Raw genomic sequence first — 18,359 nt, forward strand, 5'->3', positions numbered from 1 at the left:
GTGGGGCTAGAAAGCCGTGTCCGGCGGGAGCTCCCTGGGCGGGTGTGGGGTCGCTAGTTGGAGCGGGCACAGCCTGGGGCCCTGCCCTGCCGAGCTTAGGAGCCCGGAGTCAGACCTGCCTGCTGTCCTGCCGACGTGCTATGGGACATGGTGTGACCTGGAACCCCGAGGGGAGACGGCGGTCTCGGGACCTGAGGGCTGAGGGAGCCGACTGTGCTTGGGAGCGCGGGGCCTGGGAAGGCGGACGACCCCCTGCGGGTACTGGGAGCTGGGAACAGCGCGCTCCTGTTGGCCAGGGTCCTCTCCAATCGTGCTGCAGTGGGCTTTTGAGACATTCTGGGCTCCTCCTGTGAGGGTGGACTTGCCATTTCCTGTGGATGAAGCCAGTTGCGAGCACACCCGGGGAGAGCTCCCTGGCGATTTCCCCTGAACCCCACTTCGGTTTTCTCAGGACTTCACCCATTCCCGAGACAGACAGACTGAGAGGGAGAAAAGTATGGCCTTCAGGCATCCGACGACCTGGTCCGGGGTGAGTAGAGGCTTCTTTTAGCTTTTGAGTCCATTCCTTTATGGGGGTGTGGTAGGGAGAGACCCCCCTTCTGTGAGATTTCCTCGGGCCCCAGAGCTCCTCAGGAAGCTGCAAGGGGTTGGTTGGGCGCGAGACAGTCCGCAGGTTGCTTTGCTTTCTAAGGGGTGTGGTTAGATTAGTGGCCAGATTGGGGGTGATTCTGAAGGGCAGGCTGAGGTGATTCCAGTTTACTCTCATCTATACTGAGCTGAGTAACTGACAGGTATAAGTGAGGATTAGGCTTCTGTTGAGGTTTCAAACAAGACGTGACATGAGCTCAGTTTAGCAACAAAAGGAAAAGAGAATAGTGGATGGATCCCTGAAAATAAATGAGATAGAAACAGAAGGGGCTCGGCTCAGCTCGTCTCCTGTAGCACAGCAGTTACAGCGCCGGCCACGTGCACCGAGGCTGGCCGGTTCGAACCCGGCACAGGCCTGCAACACAACAATGACAACTGCAACAACAAAAAAAAAACCGGGTTTGTGGCGGGCGCCTATAGTCCTAGCTACTTGGGAGGCTGAGGCAAGAGTTTGAGGTTGCTGTGAGCTGTGAGGCCATAGCACTGTACCGTGGGCAACATAGTGAGACTCTGTCTTGAGGAAAAAAAGAAAAAGAAGAAACAGTAGGGGCTGAAGTCTATTTTTTTTTTGAGACATAGTCTCATTATGTTGCCTTAGGTAGAGAGCCCTCGGGTCACAGCTCTTAGCAGCCTCAGTCTCTTGGGCTTTAGAGATTCTCTTGCCTCAGCCTCCCAAGTAGCTGGGACTACAGGCGCCCATCACAATGACTGGCTGTTTTTTGCTGCAGTTCTCATTGTTGTTTGGCCCGCCCCTGCCGAACCCACCAGCTCCCGTGTTCGTGGCTGGCACCCTAGCTGCTGAGCTACAAGCCTGGAGCCATGGGCTGAAGTCTTGCATGTGATGATTCAGCTCAGGGAATTCCCTAGGAATTCTTATACTCCAATGCTCAGATTAATAAGAAATGGGCAGGATTTCATATGCCAGCAAGGTCTGGTGACCTGAATAGGGTCTAAGCTTGTGTTTGCTCAGAGTTTCAGACTGGCACAGAATCTCAGGATGTGACTCCCAAGATGATCATCATCTTGTACACCATTCTGTGATTTCACGGGCTCTGTCATCCTCCTTTGTCTTTGCCATGGATGAGGACATGCCCTGACTGAACAAAAATCTGGATTTTAGGAACCAGTGACTTTTGAAGATGTTACACTGGGTTTTACTGGGGAAGAGTAGGGACTGCTGGACCTGGAACAAAAATATCTGTACAGGGAAGTGATGCTAGAGAACTACAGCAACCTGGTATCAGTGGGTAAGGCTGGCCTCTATGTCAATAAAGATCTGTGCTTTGTGTGAAATGTGTGTCTATTTGGGCTTAAACTGCAGGGATCACAGTGGAAGTGTTATGGCCCTGGAGCCTGAGAAAGCAAGTGTAATTTTTCACCTGTAGGATAAGGACTTACTACTGCCTAATCCATTGCTCAGAGCCCCCGAGTACTAGGCATGTGAGTCTGTTAAGGATGTTTGCAGCTGCAGTAGTGTATGATTCCTGTTTTTATAATAAGAATTACAGAGGATGTGGTATAAAATGTTCTGCCAGGTCAAGTGTATCGTCATCAAAGAACCTAATCCCTTGCATCTCTGGCTATTGTGAACCTTTCCATCTTCTGGTTAGTCATTATATGCCTGTGGCTTCAAACAATTCTGCATTCAAGGCAGAAATAAGGGAAGGGGGTAGCGCTGGCCTGCTCCTTTTCACAGCTTTGCATTTAACAAGAAAACCCAAGCTTTTCCCAAAAGTCTCAGCTAACCCATCTCCCTTTGTGTGAGTGACTGGAACTGGGCCAAGAAAGGGGATGGTTAGGATTGTGGTCATCAGAAGTTATGTCATGCCATCACAGGGAGGAAGGTGGAAACAGCTTGTACAGCAGCAGGGCAGCATTTTCTCCCAAACACAGACCACCCCTGCAAGCCCTGTCTCTTTTCCTTTGAGCAGAATATCGGCTTTCCAAGCCAGATGTGGTATCTCAGTTAGAGGAAGCAGAAGAATTCTGGCCGTTGGAGAGAGGAATTCCTCAAGATACCTTTCCAGGTGAGAACCAGGCACATGGGAAGACCTCACAGGGAATGGATCAATTGATTAGTCTGGGACCAATGTTTTGGAAAAGAGTTGGAGAAGGTTGGAGTGATATAGTAAGTAACCACAGACATGCAGAACCAAGCTTTTCTGTGGCTCCAAAGTTAGTGTCCTACTTGGTTGAAAGGGAACCTGTTACTAGGCAGGTGGTATATGTGTTGACAGTAGGGGCTCCCTCACACTGTTCCATTCATTGTCTGCATTCCTCCCCCTCATGTAATCATTTTTAAGTCTGGTGTGTCTGTAGCCAGACTTCTGTTTATGGGTTTAGTGCACGTGTATAAATTTATATAGATGTTTTGGGGGTGTATTATACTCAATACAGACAGGTCTGCTTCACTCTTTAACAGATTCATTGTAGTCCACATTTTATTTTTCTTCTCTCCCCTTGGGAGACATTCCAGTTGTTGGAAAAAACTTGCTTGTATACAGTTTTTTGCACATACAAGTTAGTTTTTCTGTAGGCTAGATTTTTTTCTTTTTTTCTTTTTTGGATACTGGAGCTTGATGTACTTGCCATAAATTTGGTTACATTCTCCCTGAACTGAATCCAAATAGGCAAACAGTCATACAGACCTAGGGCACGTGTCACAAGTAAGGCTGCTTTAGCAGGTGTGGTGGCAATCCTAGGGGCATCAGTTATCTGTGCAAGAAACATAGTTGATACCAGTTAACTGTAGGATTGACTAAAGTGTAAGCTAAAAATCTGGTAGCAATAAATAGCCATCTAAAATCCTATAAAGTATGTATAGCTCAGGCGCATGAGTGCTTTTTGCCCTCTCCATCACCAGGGGAATTTTAATTTTTTTTTTTTTTTTCCCTGAAACAGAGTTTCATTATGTCACCCTCGGTAGGGTGCTGTTGTGTCACAGCTCATAGCAACCTCCAACTCCTGAAATCAAGCGATTCTCTTGCCTCAGCCTCCCAAGTAGCTGGGATTACAGGCACCTGCCACAATGCCTGGCTATTTTTTGTTGTAGTTGTCAATATTGTTTAGCTGACCCATGCCTGGTTGGAACACACCAGTCTTGGTGTATGTGGCTAGCGCCATAACTGTGCTATGGGTGCCGAGCCTTATTTTTTTTTAAGATTTGTGGGTTTGATGTGTAAAAAAAAAATAGCATATTAGGTTTAGTTCACATTTTCCTCACAGCTGCCAGAGTTGCACGTTTTATAAATTTATATACTCTTGGCATTTTTTTCTTCTGTGAGTTTGTGTATTTTCCCTTGTTTGTCTTCCTTTTATATGTGGTAATTAATATTTTCTGGATGTTAATATTGAAATACTATATTCCAGACCTTCTATCTTTATGTAGTCTCTCTACAGAAGTTCTATAATTTCAAGTATTTTTTTTCAGGTCTGTTTTTATTACCATTTTAGGTTTTGTATCATAAGTAGGCCAATAGTACGCACACTTTTGTGTATTCTAGTATTTTCAAATTTGTTTTTTGGTTCAGTTTATCTGGAGTTTCCTCCGACACTTGGTGTGGGGTACAAGTTCTTTCAGCACTGTTTACTGACTATGTTCTTTTTCATGTCAATGCTCATAAATTACTTTAGGAAGGTGGGTTTTTCTTTGCTATCTTTTTTAGCTTTTCTATCATCAAGGTGTGCTGGCTAGAAAGCACACTGGATGCTTTGCCTTCTCTTTGTTCTCTGTGCTCTGATTTAAATACCACTGTAACTACCCACTTATGGTTACTATGTGAAATCTGTATTTGAAATCTGTATCTGGCCCCCATGTTTGATGATGAACTGTTCACCACAGAATAGTGGGGGTGTGGTCTCTGTGACTCCTCTTCCTCTTTTTCTCAACTCTATTTCAGGTTTTTCCATGTTTTAGCTTGACATCTCGATTTTTTTTTTCTTTTCCACATTCAGAGGCCTTTCTCTTCTCTTCACTGAAAATGTTTCTACCCATTGGCACAGGTAACCGAACTATATGTCCTCTACAAGGTACCCTGCAATGCAAGCACTTTGTGTCTGTCTGCCCATTGGTTTCAACCTTGATCATCTAGACTCCTAATGTCCCTTCTGGTCTTTATGGTTCTAGATTACTCTGGATGGGATGAGTTAGTGTCTCATCCTCCCTAGAGCTTAAGTCCCATATCCTGCATGGGAAACCTCCAGGTCATGTACTTCTGGATATAGTTCCCTAAATCTAGCTGCTCTGTGGGGCACTGTGGGTGCCTATGGTTCTACACATAGGGGAAAGCTGGCTTCACAGGTGACAGATTGAGGGGTGGTGTCTCAGAGTTATAGGCTGTGTGAGGGGAAGTTGTGTGAGGTTAGGGAGCTATTGTATTCTGTGCCTGAGATGATGGGTGCCCAGTTAATCTCTGCTTTGTCACAGAGTTATTTGTTAGATGTTTTACTTCCTCTCCTTTCCTTCTTTCACCTCCCAAATATTTACAGAGAGTCTCTTCTGTCCCATGCAGTATACTAAACACTTGTGTGAGAAACTAAAGCCTTAACTTAAACCCTGCCACCATACAGTTCATAATCAATTTGATGGCTGTTTGTAAGCAGATAGCACAGATAGAATAAGTTGTAGTAAGTACTGAAAAGTAAAAGAACTCAGTGGAAAGGGGAGAGCTATGAGAAATTAGGGAAGAGAGACTCTGCAGGGGTGAGATTTAAGCCAATAAGGGAAAATAAGTGTGCCAACATGCAAGAGTGTTGGTGAAAAGAGCTTCCAGACTTGGAGATGTCATTTGTAGTGACCATGAGATGGGAAAGAGCTTGGCTTTCTGAAGAACAGTAAGTTTGGGGCAGGAGTAGATAACAAGTATAAAGAGGGGCATGTGGTTTGGCATAATCAAAGTCTCATTGGCTGTGAGGGGACTGCTTTGCATTCTTGAGAGGGGGTGAGACGTACCTTTTCACGGCTCCCTTTGGGTAGCTTGTGAAGAAAGAACTGAGGTACAGCACTGTAGTAGACCATATGCCTTTAAGGAAAGGAGAAGCAAGAGCTAAGCTTGGAAACACTCAGCAATTATAAGAAACACCTGTAACATCTTGGCACTATTAACACCTTGGTGATAAGGGCATGGGGCAGGGGGGCCACAGTAGCACCTAAGAGAGAGGTCCTAGTACCAGGCTTGAGAGTAAGAGCAGGTTTAGGGAGAAGCAAGTGTGGGTGATTCATGAGTGGACTCAGTAGGGGTAAGTGAGTAATGAGGATGGTGAAGGAAAAGCAGCCAAGAATTCTTCATAAGTGAAAGGAAGACTGAGTTCCTGTGATTATTTATAACATGTACTTACTACATACAGTGGTCCCCCAATATGGATGTGGGATTAGTTCCAGGACCAACCTTCATACAAGATACCAAAATCCACAGATGTTCAAGTCACTTATATGAAATGGTTTAGTATTGGCCTATAACTTATGCATAGCCTCTCATAGGTTTAAATCAATCTCAAATCATCACTCATAATGCTTAATACAATGTAAACGATAAGTAAAGTAGTTGTTAATACTGTGGTGTTTGGGGAATAATGACAAGGGGAAGATTCTGGAAATGTTCAGTATGGACACAACCATCCATTGATTTCCCCCAATACATTCAGTCTACAGTTAGTTGAATCAACAAATACAGAACCCATGGATATAGAAGACCATCTGTACATTCTTTCTTATATGTCATTATCTTATTTTTTAAATGTGATAAGGGAGAAAATTTACTTCTGAATTTTTGGCATGAACCAAGGAGAGCTGGTAAATGCATGGACTATTTCAAGGGGTAGAAGTACAGGTTTTTTTTTGTTTGTTTGTTTTTTTTTGTCTTTGGGGTTTTTGTTTATTTGTTTAGCAGGCCCTGGCCTGCCTGGTTCAAGCCTGCCACTCTTGCTGCACAGGGCTGGCATTCTAACCATTGAGCTATAGGCGCCCAGTCTACTTTTTATGTTTAAATAATTTTAAACAAAATGTTTACATAACACTACAAAGTCACAGCTTTTGCCTTGATTTTGAACTATCCCATGTCTTGACTGGTTCTGTTAATAAATAGTTTGCGTGAGAAGGAAGTAAGAGACAGCTAAAGAGGTTTGCAGGGCAGCGCCTGTGGCTCAGTGAGTAGTGCACCAGCCCATATACCAAGGTTGGTGGGTTCAAACCAGTCCTGGCCAAACTGCAACAACAAAAAAATAGGTAGGTGTTGTAGTGGGTGCCTGTAGTCCCAGCTACTCTGGAGGATGAGGCAAGAGAATCGGCTAAGCCCAAGTGCTGGAGGTTGCTGTGAGCTGTGATGCTGTGGCACTCTACAGAGGGCAAGAAAGTGAAACTCTGTCTCATAGCTGGGCATTATGGTGGGTGCCTGTAGTCCCAGCTACTCAGGTGGCTGAGGCAAGAGAATCACCTAAGCCCAAGAGCAGGAGATTGCTGTGAGCTATGACATGACAGTGCTCTACTGAGGGTGACACAGTGAGACTCTGTCTCTAAAAAATAAATAATTAAAAGCTCCATACTTCTAAAAATAATAATAATAAAAAAGAGGTTTGCAAAGCCAGTTGAGTGCACCCATTTGACCTCAGAAGGAGAGCCAGTCAGCACATAAAAATGTGTTTGGAATGGCAGCCTTTACTGTTGGCTGAGACATTTATCCCTCGCAGAGGTCTCTCCCTCATTAATGGACAGAACTGGAAGTGAATTCAAAGCTGGGCCTTTTTGGCAACTCAACTTGTGTACTTGTCCAGCTTTCTGTGTTCACAAGAATGACAGCCTAGGCCCTGGTTGTTGAAGTAGAAAGAAAAATCAATAAATGCCATATTCTCAAGAAAGCACTGAATGGGTAGTGATGCTGTGAAGGTAAAAAATGTGCTGAAGTAAATTTTATGGCAGTCACACTTCAGCTTTCAGTTAGTGTCCATCCCAAGAAGGCATTGCTCTGTGTGGCTATTGGGTAGAATACTTGAAATAGAAACTAGATTTAGTCATTAGGGAAGCAAGGCAGGGAAGGGACTATTAATGAAGGTTATGCTCATAGGACATCCTACAAGAATTTAACACTTTTTACTTGTCAAGTCATTTAGTAGGAAATGAGCTCTAAAAATAAGAATATGGCATTCTTTTCAAATCTAAATTTTTGCAAAAAAATAATTTAAGGAAGGAAGTAGTTTAATTGGGAGAGAGAGATGCTTCTGTAGATTCCATCCTTCATGTAGCCTGACAGAATCACATAGACCATAGAGTTAACATATATATATATATATATATCTCTATATATATATGTTATATATAGAGAGAGATAGATAGATAGATGTATAGATATATGTATATATAGATAGATAATGTAGGAAATGAGTGGAATACACTTGTTTGATAGAAAAGATAACTCATCTAAAAACAGAATGGAGTAAAGCTCATTTTCAGCTCAGCTTGTCCTTTAAGGAAAGACTCACATGGGAGATTAACCTTCAAAGACTATGAATGAAGTTCTTTTCATAAGTTTTTTAGCATCTGAGAACTCACACAGGGGAAAAAAAAATCTCAGTAATATCACATCATGAAAGACTCTGGCATAACTCAGACTTGAGAGAATTCATACTGTAAAAGTTCTTAACAGGCAGTAATTCTGTCTGAGAATTCTGAAATGATGATAACATGTAATTGCTGTGGAGAAGTTGTATGCATAGCTCTCCTACTCAGCATCATAGAAGTCATACTAAAATAGCCTAAGAATGTAATCAGTGTTGGGAATGCTGCAGGTGTTATAGAAGTCACTGGTAGGGTGCCCAGTGAATGACAAAGTAGGAACCCCTTCAGGAGGAGTACTCATTGTTTTCAGCATAAGAGGACTCTTATGAGTGGAGATGTTCTGAATTTAATCTCTTCAGGCAAATTAACTGCCTTCGTCCTCATTTTATTTAACAGAACAAATAAATTTACCCTGGACAAGACAGGTGGATTGCTTGAGCTCAGGAGTTTGAGACCAGCCTTTGGAAAAGCAAGACGCTGGTCTCAATAAATAGCCAGGCCCTGTGCGCCTGGGAGGCTGAGGCAAGTGGACTGCTTGAGCCCAAGAGTTTGAGGTTGCTATAAGCTATGATGCTAGGGTGACTAAGTGAGACTGCCTCAAAAAGGAAAGAAACTTATGATAGAAAGAAACATATTGAATAATGTAAAGGTGATGTTTTACCTTGTTTGTTTTTTTTTTTTTTTTGTTAAGACCAAGTCTCACTATGTCACCCTAGGTAGTGTGCTGTGGCATCACGGCTCACAGCAACCTCAAACTCTTGGGCTTAAGTGATTCTCTTGCCTCAGCCTCCTGAGTAGCTGGGACTTCAGGTGCCCACCATAATGCCCTGCTATTTTGGGGTTGCAGTTGTCATTGTTGTGTAGCAGGCCCAGGCTGGGCTCTAACCCAACAGCCTCAATGTATGTGGCCGGCAACCTACTTCACTGAGTTACAGGAGCCGAACCTTATCCTATTTTTTATATCATACAAAACATAAGCCCTACCTAAAGGTTTGATAACATAAGTATATAGATGTAGTAAAACAGATCTTTACTAGTTTGTTTTACTCTCACCTCCCATATTTGTCTTATAAGGCCTGTATAAAATGTGAGCCTCTTGTCTAGGGAACAAACACTCTCTGGCATCCAGTGTTGGCACCCAGGGCTAAATGCAAGGGCTGAATTGTCTTTAACCTTTATCTAAATATGAAGAAAAACAGACTAAACTTTTGAGGCAGACATGTTATAGAAAAAAGAAGAATACTTCCTCACCTTGGCGCTTTTTGCTCAGTGTCTAGGGTGCCAGCCACATGCAGTGGAGCTAGTGGGTTCAAATCCAGCCCAGGCCTGCCAAACAACAATGATGACAACTACAACAATAAGGAAAAAGAAAATAGCCAAGCGTCATGGTGAGCACTTGTGATCCTAGCTGCTTGGGAGGCTAAAGCAAGAGAATCGCTTCAGCCCAAGAGTTGGAGGTTGCTATGAGCTGTGATGCCATAGCACTCTACCGAGGGCAACATAAAGAGATTCTGTCTCAAAAAAAAAAAAAAAAAAAGAAAAAGAAAAAAAAAGAAATTACTAAGGGTTTTAGTAATTAAAAAAAAATAATAAAGTGCTGTATAAAGAGGTAACTCACCAGAAGGTTTACTTTTTTGTTTGTTCTTTTTGAGATAGTCTTACTATGTCACCCTTGGTAGAGTGCTGTGGTGTCACAGCTCACAGCAACCTTTAACTCTTGGGCTTAAACGAGTCTCTTGCCTCAGCCTCTTAAGTTGCTGGGACTACAGGCGGCCACCACAATGCCCGGCTATATTTTTGTTGCAGTTGTCATTGTTTTTTAGCTATCCCAGCTCAGATTCGAACCCACCACCCTCGGTGCATGTGGCTGGTGCCATAACCACTTTGCTATGGGCACTCAGCCAAGGTTTACTCTTAAAGTGTATAATTCAGGGATTTTAAAACTATTTTCACAGGGTTCTGGAACCATCACCACTATCTAACTGCAAAACATTTTAATCACCATGGAAGGGAACCCATGTCAGTTAGCAATCCCCTTTCTATTCCCTCAATTCTTCCATCTCCTGGCAATCACCAATCAAGTTTTTGTCTGTATGGATTTTGCTATTTCATATAAATGTAATAATGTGGCCTTTTATATCCGATTTCTTTCACTTTAGCATGATGCTTTCAAAGTTCATCTGTGTTGTGGCATGTATCAGTTGATTTTTTTTTTTTTTTGAGACAGAGTCTCAAGCAGTTGCCCTGGGTAGAGTGCTGTGGCATCACAGCTCAAGTGCTGTGGCGTCACAGCTCACAGTAACCTCCAACTCTTGCGTTTAAGTGATTCTCTTGCATCAGCCTCCCACGTATCTGGAATTATAGGCACCTGCCTCAATGCCCGGCTATTTTTTGGTTGTATTTGTCATTGTTCTTTGGCGGGCCCAGGCTGGATTCAAACAGCTCTGGTGTATGTGGCTGCCATCTTAGCCGCTTGAGCTACAGGCGCTGAGCCTATCAGTTGATTTTTTCTTGTTGCCAGATACTTTGTTGTACAAGGGGATCACAATTTCTTTATATGGTCGTCAGTTGATGGCCAAAAAGGGGAAATAACACAGATGTCCTGTTATGAATAATACTGCATTCTGAGACAGGTTTTTGTATGCATATGCTTTCAGTTCTATAAGAAATACTCAGTTATTTTAGGAATATTTACTAGATGGAGAGTTGGGGGGTTATATGTACTTTACATTTACGTTTTTGAGGTTTTACCAAAGTATTTTGCAAAGTGGTATAGAATTCTGTATTGCCACCAGGAGTTTTTAGGTCTAAGAGTTTTTCCATATTCTTACTTGTTACGGTCCATCTTTGATAAAAACCGTTATTGTAGGTATAAAGTATATTTTACTATGATTTTGATTTGCAGTCTTCTGATGGGAAATGATACTGAGCATCTTCCCATGTGCTTTTTGACCATTTCTCTTGTTCTGTTCTTGACCTGCAGAATATCTTGGGCCTCAAATCAAAATTCGGCTGGGTCCTCTTCCTGCTGAGAATCCCCTGATGAACATTGAGGTTGTTGAGGTCCTCACACTGAACCAGGAGGTAACTGGTGCCTGGACTGCCCAGATTTGCGCTGTCTATGCTGAAGATGGGGTCCTGAGTCCTGACATTTTCAAGGAGCCAGTATAACAGCTGGGCAAGCATCCAGCTGATCCTGAGGCTGCTCGTCAGAAATTTCGGCAATTTCATTATGGGAATGTGGTAGGTCCCTGAGAAGCCCTCACCTACCTTCGTGAACTGTGTCACCAGTGGCTGTAGCCTGACGTTCACTCCAAGGAGCAGATGCTGGAGTGCTGCTGCTAGAGCAGTTCCTGGGTGCACTACCTGGGAAACTCCGGACGTGGGTGGAATCACAGCACCCAAAGGACTGCAAAGAGGTGGCAGCCTTGGTGGAGGATGTCACTTGGATATCTGAGGAGGAAGGTGAGTGCAATGGAAGGTTAGGTAGGTGTGGTGCTCCATGTGGGTGTGTTAGAGGACTCTGCAGGAGAGAGAACTTCAGACTTCCTGGGAGAGTCAGGGGAAGAGTAGTGCACACTCTATGCAGACCAAAGACATCTGTGTAGCCATGTCAGAGCTATTGAAATCCCTGGGTAGGTTCCAGCACTATATTCTCCAAGGAGCCCTCCAAAGGCTCCACTGAAAGCTTCCAGATAAAGTACTTCTTTTTTTTCCATTTGGGATCCCTGCTGTACCACAATTCCTTTATTACTTGGTAAGACAAACAAAAGTATTGAGCTGTCAGAGCCTACAGTCTAGCAGGAGAGACAGGGATTTAACAAATGAATGTGCATGTGGTGGGATCACGATGAGTTTGAGAGTCCTCTTGGAGCTCATGGAGGCTGAGTCAGTGGAGTTGACACCTGGCCATGTAAAGAAAAGGCAAAAAGAATGAGCATTGCTTATTAGGGCCTAAGAATAGATCACAGTATGTGCAAAAATCATGGATAATTTGGGTAGGGTGGTACAGGAAGGGAGCAGGGGACTGAGCTGGCACAGCCTGTGAAGGCCCTGTGGTGGTTTGCATGCTGTTCTAAAGATAAAGCAGTGGGAATCGATCCCTGAGCTCTGAAGGTGGGGGCCACAGTGAGACTTGAGACAGGTACAGGTGTTCCTGCCTGTAATCCTAGTACTCTGGAGGGAGGATCTCTTAAGCTCAGGAGTTGCAGAAAAGCCTAAGCAAGAGTGAGAGTACATTTCTACCAAAAAACAGAGAAAATTATCTAGTCATTGTGGTAGGTGTCTGTAGTCTCAGTAACTTGGGAAGCCAAGGCAGAAGGATTGCTTGAGCCCAGGAGTTTAAGGTTGCTGCAAGCTAGGCGGATGCTAGAACACTCTAATCTGAGCAATAGAGTGAGACTCTCTCTCAAAAAAAAAATTGCTTTGAAATATCAAGCAGGGACAAAAAAAAGAAGAAATGTATCATGCTGAATATGGTGGGTGATGAACAGAGGACAGAAAGTAGAGTATAAGCATAGTGGCTACTTTGAGCTATTGCCCATCCTCCCAAGAGAGGTGGCTGGCTAGGGAGAGAGCACACATGTGAGTTTTAGAGAGTATGGATGCTTCTGCATTGTGTACCTCCATGTTCCATGTTGATAGGTATCCATAAGACGTTTCTGAAGTGAATGAATGATTAACTGGTTGATGTTTATGATTAAGGGGAAAGGAAGAATCCTATAGAGGAGATGGTGGGATTCTAAGAACAGGTAATCCTGGAGAAGGTGTGGTGGGAGGGTGGTGGGGAAGGCAGATGCAGAGTTTGGGGTGCTGTGGTCTTCAGAACAATTGTCGCAACGGTGTCTGTGTCCTCATTCCTGCACCCTCTACATCTATTATCTTAACAGGGACAACGGGATCTTGGAGATATGATTAGGTTAAGAGTCTTGAGATGTGAGAATAAGTTAGATTATATGGGTGGGTGGGTCTAATGTCATTGCAAGGTTCTTTTTTTTTTTTTTTAAGAGACACTTTATCGCCCTTGGGAGAATGCCATGGCATTACAGCTCACAGCAACCTCCAACTCCTGGGCTTAGGTGATTCTCTTGCCTCAGCCTCCTGGGTAGCTGGGACTACAGGCACCTGCCACAATGTCCAGCTATTTTTGTTGTTGTTGTTGCAGTTTGGCTGGAGGCCGGGTTTGAACCCACCACCCTCGGTATATGGGGCCGGCGCCGTACTCACTATGCCACAGGTGCCACCCCATTGCAAGGTTCTTAAGAGAGGGAGGCCACAGGATCAGAGTCAGAGAAATGTGATGACAGAAGAAGGGGTGATATGAGGAAGGGCCATACGATACATATTTGGGATAGCCTCTAGAAATAGAAAAGGCCAGGAATGGGTTTTCCCCTAGAGCCTCCAAAAGAAGCCCAGCCCTGCTGACACATTGATACACACATTGATATGTACCCAGTGAGGTACATATCATACCAGACTTATGATCTCTAGAACTGTGAGCTAACAAATATGCTCATTTGAGCCACCTAGTTTGCAGCAGTTTATTACACCTGCAATAAGAAACTAAATATAGGTTCTGGCCGGGGCGCAGTGGCTCATGCCTATAATCCTAGCACTCTGGAAGGCCAAGGTGGGTGGATTGCCTGAGCTCATGAGTTTGAGACTAGCCTGAGCCAGAGCAAGACCCCATCTCTAAAAGTAGCTGGGTGTTGTGGCGGGTGCCTGCAGTCCCAGCTACTTGGGAGACTCAGAAAAGAGAATCACTCGTGCCCAAGAGTTTGAGGTTGCTGTGAACTATGATGCTACGGCACACTACCTAGGGTGACATAGTGAGACTCGGTCACAAAAACAAAAAACAAAAAACCCAGGATAGAACATTACATTATTCAATGTATTTCTTTCTAGCATAAGTTTCTTTCTTTTTTGAGGCAGAGTCTCACTTACTTGCCCTAGGTAGAGTGCCCTGGCATCATAGCTTACAGCAACCTCAAACTCTTGGGTTCAAGCAGTCCACTTGCCTCAGCCTTCTAGGCCCATGGGGCCTGGCCATTTTTAGAGATGGGGGTCTCGCTTTTCCTCAGGCTGGTCTCAAACTCCTGAGTGCAAACAATCCACCCGTCTTGTCCAGGTGAGACTCTGTATCAAAAAAAAAAATAAATAAAAAATAAAGAAAGAGAGAGAAAGAAAGAAATACAGCTACCAAGGAGACAGCTGTGGAGTTCCTGATATCCATGTCTGTGAGTTTATCCTGTGTTTAACCTCACATATGGATGAAATCAATTAATATCACAGAAAACAGAAGTCTTCCAGGAAACCCTCAGAATCCCTGTCTTAGTGATGATCGCATCACTTGGGACTCTTAGGCGTGACTGCCACAAAACACTTTCATAGAATGGCTCAGAGAGGAGGAAAGTTAATTGAAAAACTTCTTGGATAATGTAGCATCAGACACAGCTTAACCCAGGAGCTCATAGTGTCCTCAGAACTCATCTTTTCTCCCTTATGTCACTTTTTTTTCCCTTGGTTGACTTCACCCACAGGCAGTCTATCTCTCTGTGGGTCCATCTCTCTGCGGGTCCTCCCTTTGTGGAATTTCTCTATCCCAAACATTCCAAAGCCTGTTGGCTCTGATTGTTTGGTTGTGGGCTGTGTTCATCCCAGATTCAATCACTGGCCAGGCTAGGTTACATCAGGTACCCCTTGATGTTGCAAGTGGAGCCAGTATGATACAAGCTTGCAAAATGTGTGGTGCCATGTAAAGAAGATCACAAGGAGGAGCCATGGTTGAGGGGTCATGGGGCCAGATGGGCCTGTTTTCTAAGGTGGAAGAAAGTTGATGAAGTTCGTGTCAAGATTGGTACATGTCCTGAACGCTGGGGAAGTCCATGAGGTGGCAGGAGTGATGGAAGAAAGGAGTGCCCACGTGGGCAGGGTGGAGGGCTTGGATGCTAGAAATGGGGGCTTAGCTTCACAGAAGGCATGAGGCAGCCATCTCATCGGGGCTGGGGCACAAGATAATCCCTAGAGAGGGAAAGAGTGGGACCAGGAGTCTCAGCAGTGGGAGCACTGCTCCCTGTGGCCTGTGCAGAGTAAAGCATCTTGTACCCATCCAGATGTGGGAAGACAAGTACCTTGAAAAGACTGGAGGGTCGAGAGTAGAGGGGCTGAGCCTGGGAGAAGAGAAGGCAGGACTAGGGACATCACAGGGTGTGGCAGAATGCTGGTGTGCGATAGCAGAGATAGGCTGCCCTTGCCCTTCTGGAGGATGACCACACCTACTGATGTCCTCCCAGCACCACCTGCCCAGCCTTCACAGTACCCCACCTGCTGTCTCAAAGTCCCTGCCCAGCAGGAAAAGCAGCAGCAGAAGGCTACAGCCATCCAGCCAGAGATGGCCCTGCCTGAGGTGAGTGGGGAAAATGACCCTCTTCTGGTCCCAGCATCCCTTGTGAAGCAGGCCGACACTTGAGGCTTTCCACAGGTTGAGCCATTCCAAATTTCAGCTCTTAGGTCTGTGCTGGACTCTGAAGCGACCTGAATGTGAAGAGAATCTCTGCCCTCTAGCCACAGTGGCATCACTAGAGAGAGGGCATGGTGACCTGGTAGTTGAGGCATGAGACAAGGGAGGGGACTGACCAAATGTTTCCATAGACTTGAGAGATAGAACAACCTCAGGCCAGGGGTGTGTGGACATTTATATCCCAGTTAGAGTAAGAGCCCTCATCCTTCAGAAATGCATTTCTGGGATTTGCTTCTGAATAACCCAGAGCTAGGGTCTGGGTAACACAGGTAGGTCCTGTCTTGCTGACCATCAGGGTAAGGGTGTATCTGTGGCATTGGTCAGAATTATTTGCAAGTGACTGATACTGACTCAAGCATAGAAGTAAATTTATTGGCTTTCATGTATTCTGGATTAGGCTTAAGGCAAGGCTGCATCCAGGTGCTTCCAGGTGATGGAAAGAATCTCTGACCATCTCCAGTCTCATGGCTCTGCTTTCTTTCATTCCTTCTCAGGAAGGCTGTGTCCCATATGTGCAAGATGCCTCTCATCCAAGCAAAGCAAAGTGGAGGTGATCTCATCTTTCCAGAAAGGACCAATCATAGCACAGCCAGAGTGACTGTCCTGCTCTAGCTCAAGTGGGGAGGTAGTATTCATACAAGGAGAAGGCTCTGCAGTGGGAAGTTGTCAACCCAGGGAAGGGTAGATACAGATGTGGGAAAAGGGAATAGCTTGCATATACTTGGGGCTCTTTGTGAAGTAGGAGCTTTGGTTCCTGGACAAAGGGACCCTGTAGACGTCTTTCGCCACAGTGGGTATCTCTAAACAAATCCCCAAAGCAGGAGAGTCCCTATCACAGTGGGTTTTGTAGGAATACTCAGCCAGCTTTTCTTCTGCCCCCATTAAGAACCCTCCTGAGCAGACAACACATGTGACTTCACAGGAACCAGTGACTTTCCAGGATGTTGCTGTGGACTTTACCAGGGAGGAGTGGGGGCTCCTGGGCCCAACACAAAGGACTGAGTACCATTATGTGATGCTGGAGACATTTGGGGACCTGGTCTCTGTGGGTAAGGCCAAACCCTCCCTTTCCCTGTCCTCTGGGCTGAGAACTAGGACTGGTTATTATTCCTTGGGGAGCATTCCGGTCACTCAGCATTAGAGAGTTCATTCTGGAGAGAGACCATTTGAATGTCAAGAGTGTGGGAGGACCTTCAGTGATCGCTCAGCCATCTCCCAGCACCTGAGAACTCACACTGGAGCTAAGCCCTACCATGTCAGGACTGTGGAAAAGCCTTCCGCCAGAGCTCCCACCTCATTCTGCATCAGAGGACTCACACTGGGGAGCGCCCATATGTGTGCCACCAATGTGGAAAGGCATTCACCCAGAGCTCACACCTTATTGGGCACCAGAAAACCCACAATAGGACAAAGTGGAAGAAGAAACAGCCTACGTCATAGCTCTCAAGCCAGTTGAAGAGACAGTGCCTTTTCAACTTGATTCTGCAATAGAACATGCATTTGGATGGTTGGGAATTGGGACTGAATGTGAAAGAAGCAGAGGGAGGACATTCCCCAAACCAAAGAACCACTGGGGACACCACCATTCTTTTAATTAGAGTAAAGAAAATGAGCAGTTGTCAATGTATTTGGGAAAAAGATTTAATTTTTCAATAAGTTGATGTCCTACTGTTTGCTCATTCATTTAGTCCTTAAAAATTATATTAGTGGCAGTGCCCATAGCTCCGTGGGTGGCGAGCTGGCCACATACACTGAGGCAGGTGGGTTCGAACCCAGCCTGGGCCAGCTAGACAACAATGACAAGGGCAACAAAAAAAAAGGTGGCGCCAGTGGCTAGAGCACCGGCCACAAGCACCCAAGCTGGAAGGTTCAAACCTGCCCGGCCAGGTAAACAATGACAACTGCAATAACAAAAAATAGCCAGGCATTGTGGCTGGTGCCTGTAGTCCCAGCTACTTGGGAGGCAAAAGAATCACTTAAGCCCAGGAGTTTGAGGTTGCTATGAGCTATAATACCACAGCACTCTACCAAGGGCAACATAGTGAGACTCTCAAAAAATAATGATAAAAATAAAAGTTATATTAGTAAAATCTGAAAATGCTTGTAATTTTTTTTTTTTTTTTTGAGACAGAGTCTCACTTTGTCACTCTTGGAATAGTGCCCTGCATTATAGCTCACAGCAACTTCAAACTGTTTGGCTCACGTGATCCTGTTGTGTCAGTTTTTCCTTTTTAGTAGAGACAAAGTCTCACTCTTGCTCGGGCTGGTCTCAAACTCGTGAGCTCAAGCAATCCACCCACCTCATCCTCCCAGAGTGCTAGGATTACAGACATGAGCCACGCCACCCAGCCAAAAATGCTTATGAATTTATAAAGACAGGTACTTAATAATCTGTGCAATGATTTTGTATCCACAGTAAAAATTTGAGTATGTGGACAAGGACTTTAAAACGAATGTGGTTAAACTACGTATTTCTGTATAGAATCTCTTTCCTTGGCCGGGAATGATGGCTCACTCCTGTAACCCTAGTGCTGTGGGAGACTGAGGTGGGTGGATTACTTGAGCTCACAAGTTTGAGACTAGCCTGAGCAAAAAAGTGAGACCCTATATCTACTAAAAATAGAAAACCTGAGGCAAGAGGAT

At 44.7% G+C, this 18,359-nt stretch overlaps 1 pseudogene; it reads left to right on the top strand.

Moving 5' to 3' along the window:
- The first annotated feature begins 4 nt into the window (after positions 1-4).
- Positions 5-17,328, top strand: LOC128570197 (neurotrophin receptor-interacting factor homolog; annotated as a pseudogene).
- Positions 17,329-18,359: the final 1,031 nt, after the last annotated feature.

This window comes from Nycticebus coucang, chromosome 18 (genome assembly GCF_027406575.1).
Source record: "Nycticebus coucang isolate mNycCou1 chromosome 18, mNycCou1.pri, whole genome shotgun sequence".
Taxonomy (NCBI): domain Eukaryota; kingdom Metazoa; phylum Chordata; class Mammalia; order Primates; family Lorisidae; genus Nycticebus; species Nycticebus coucang.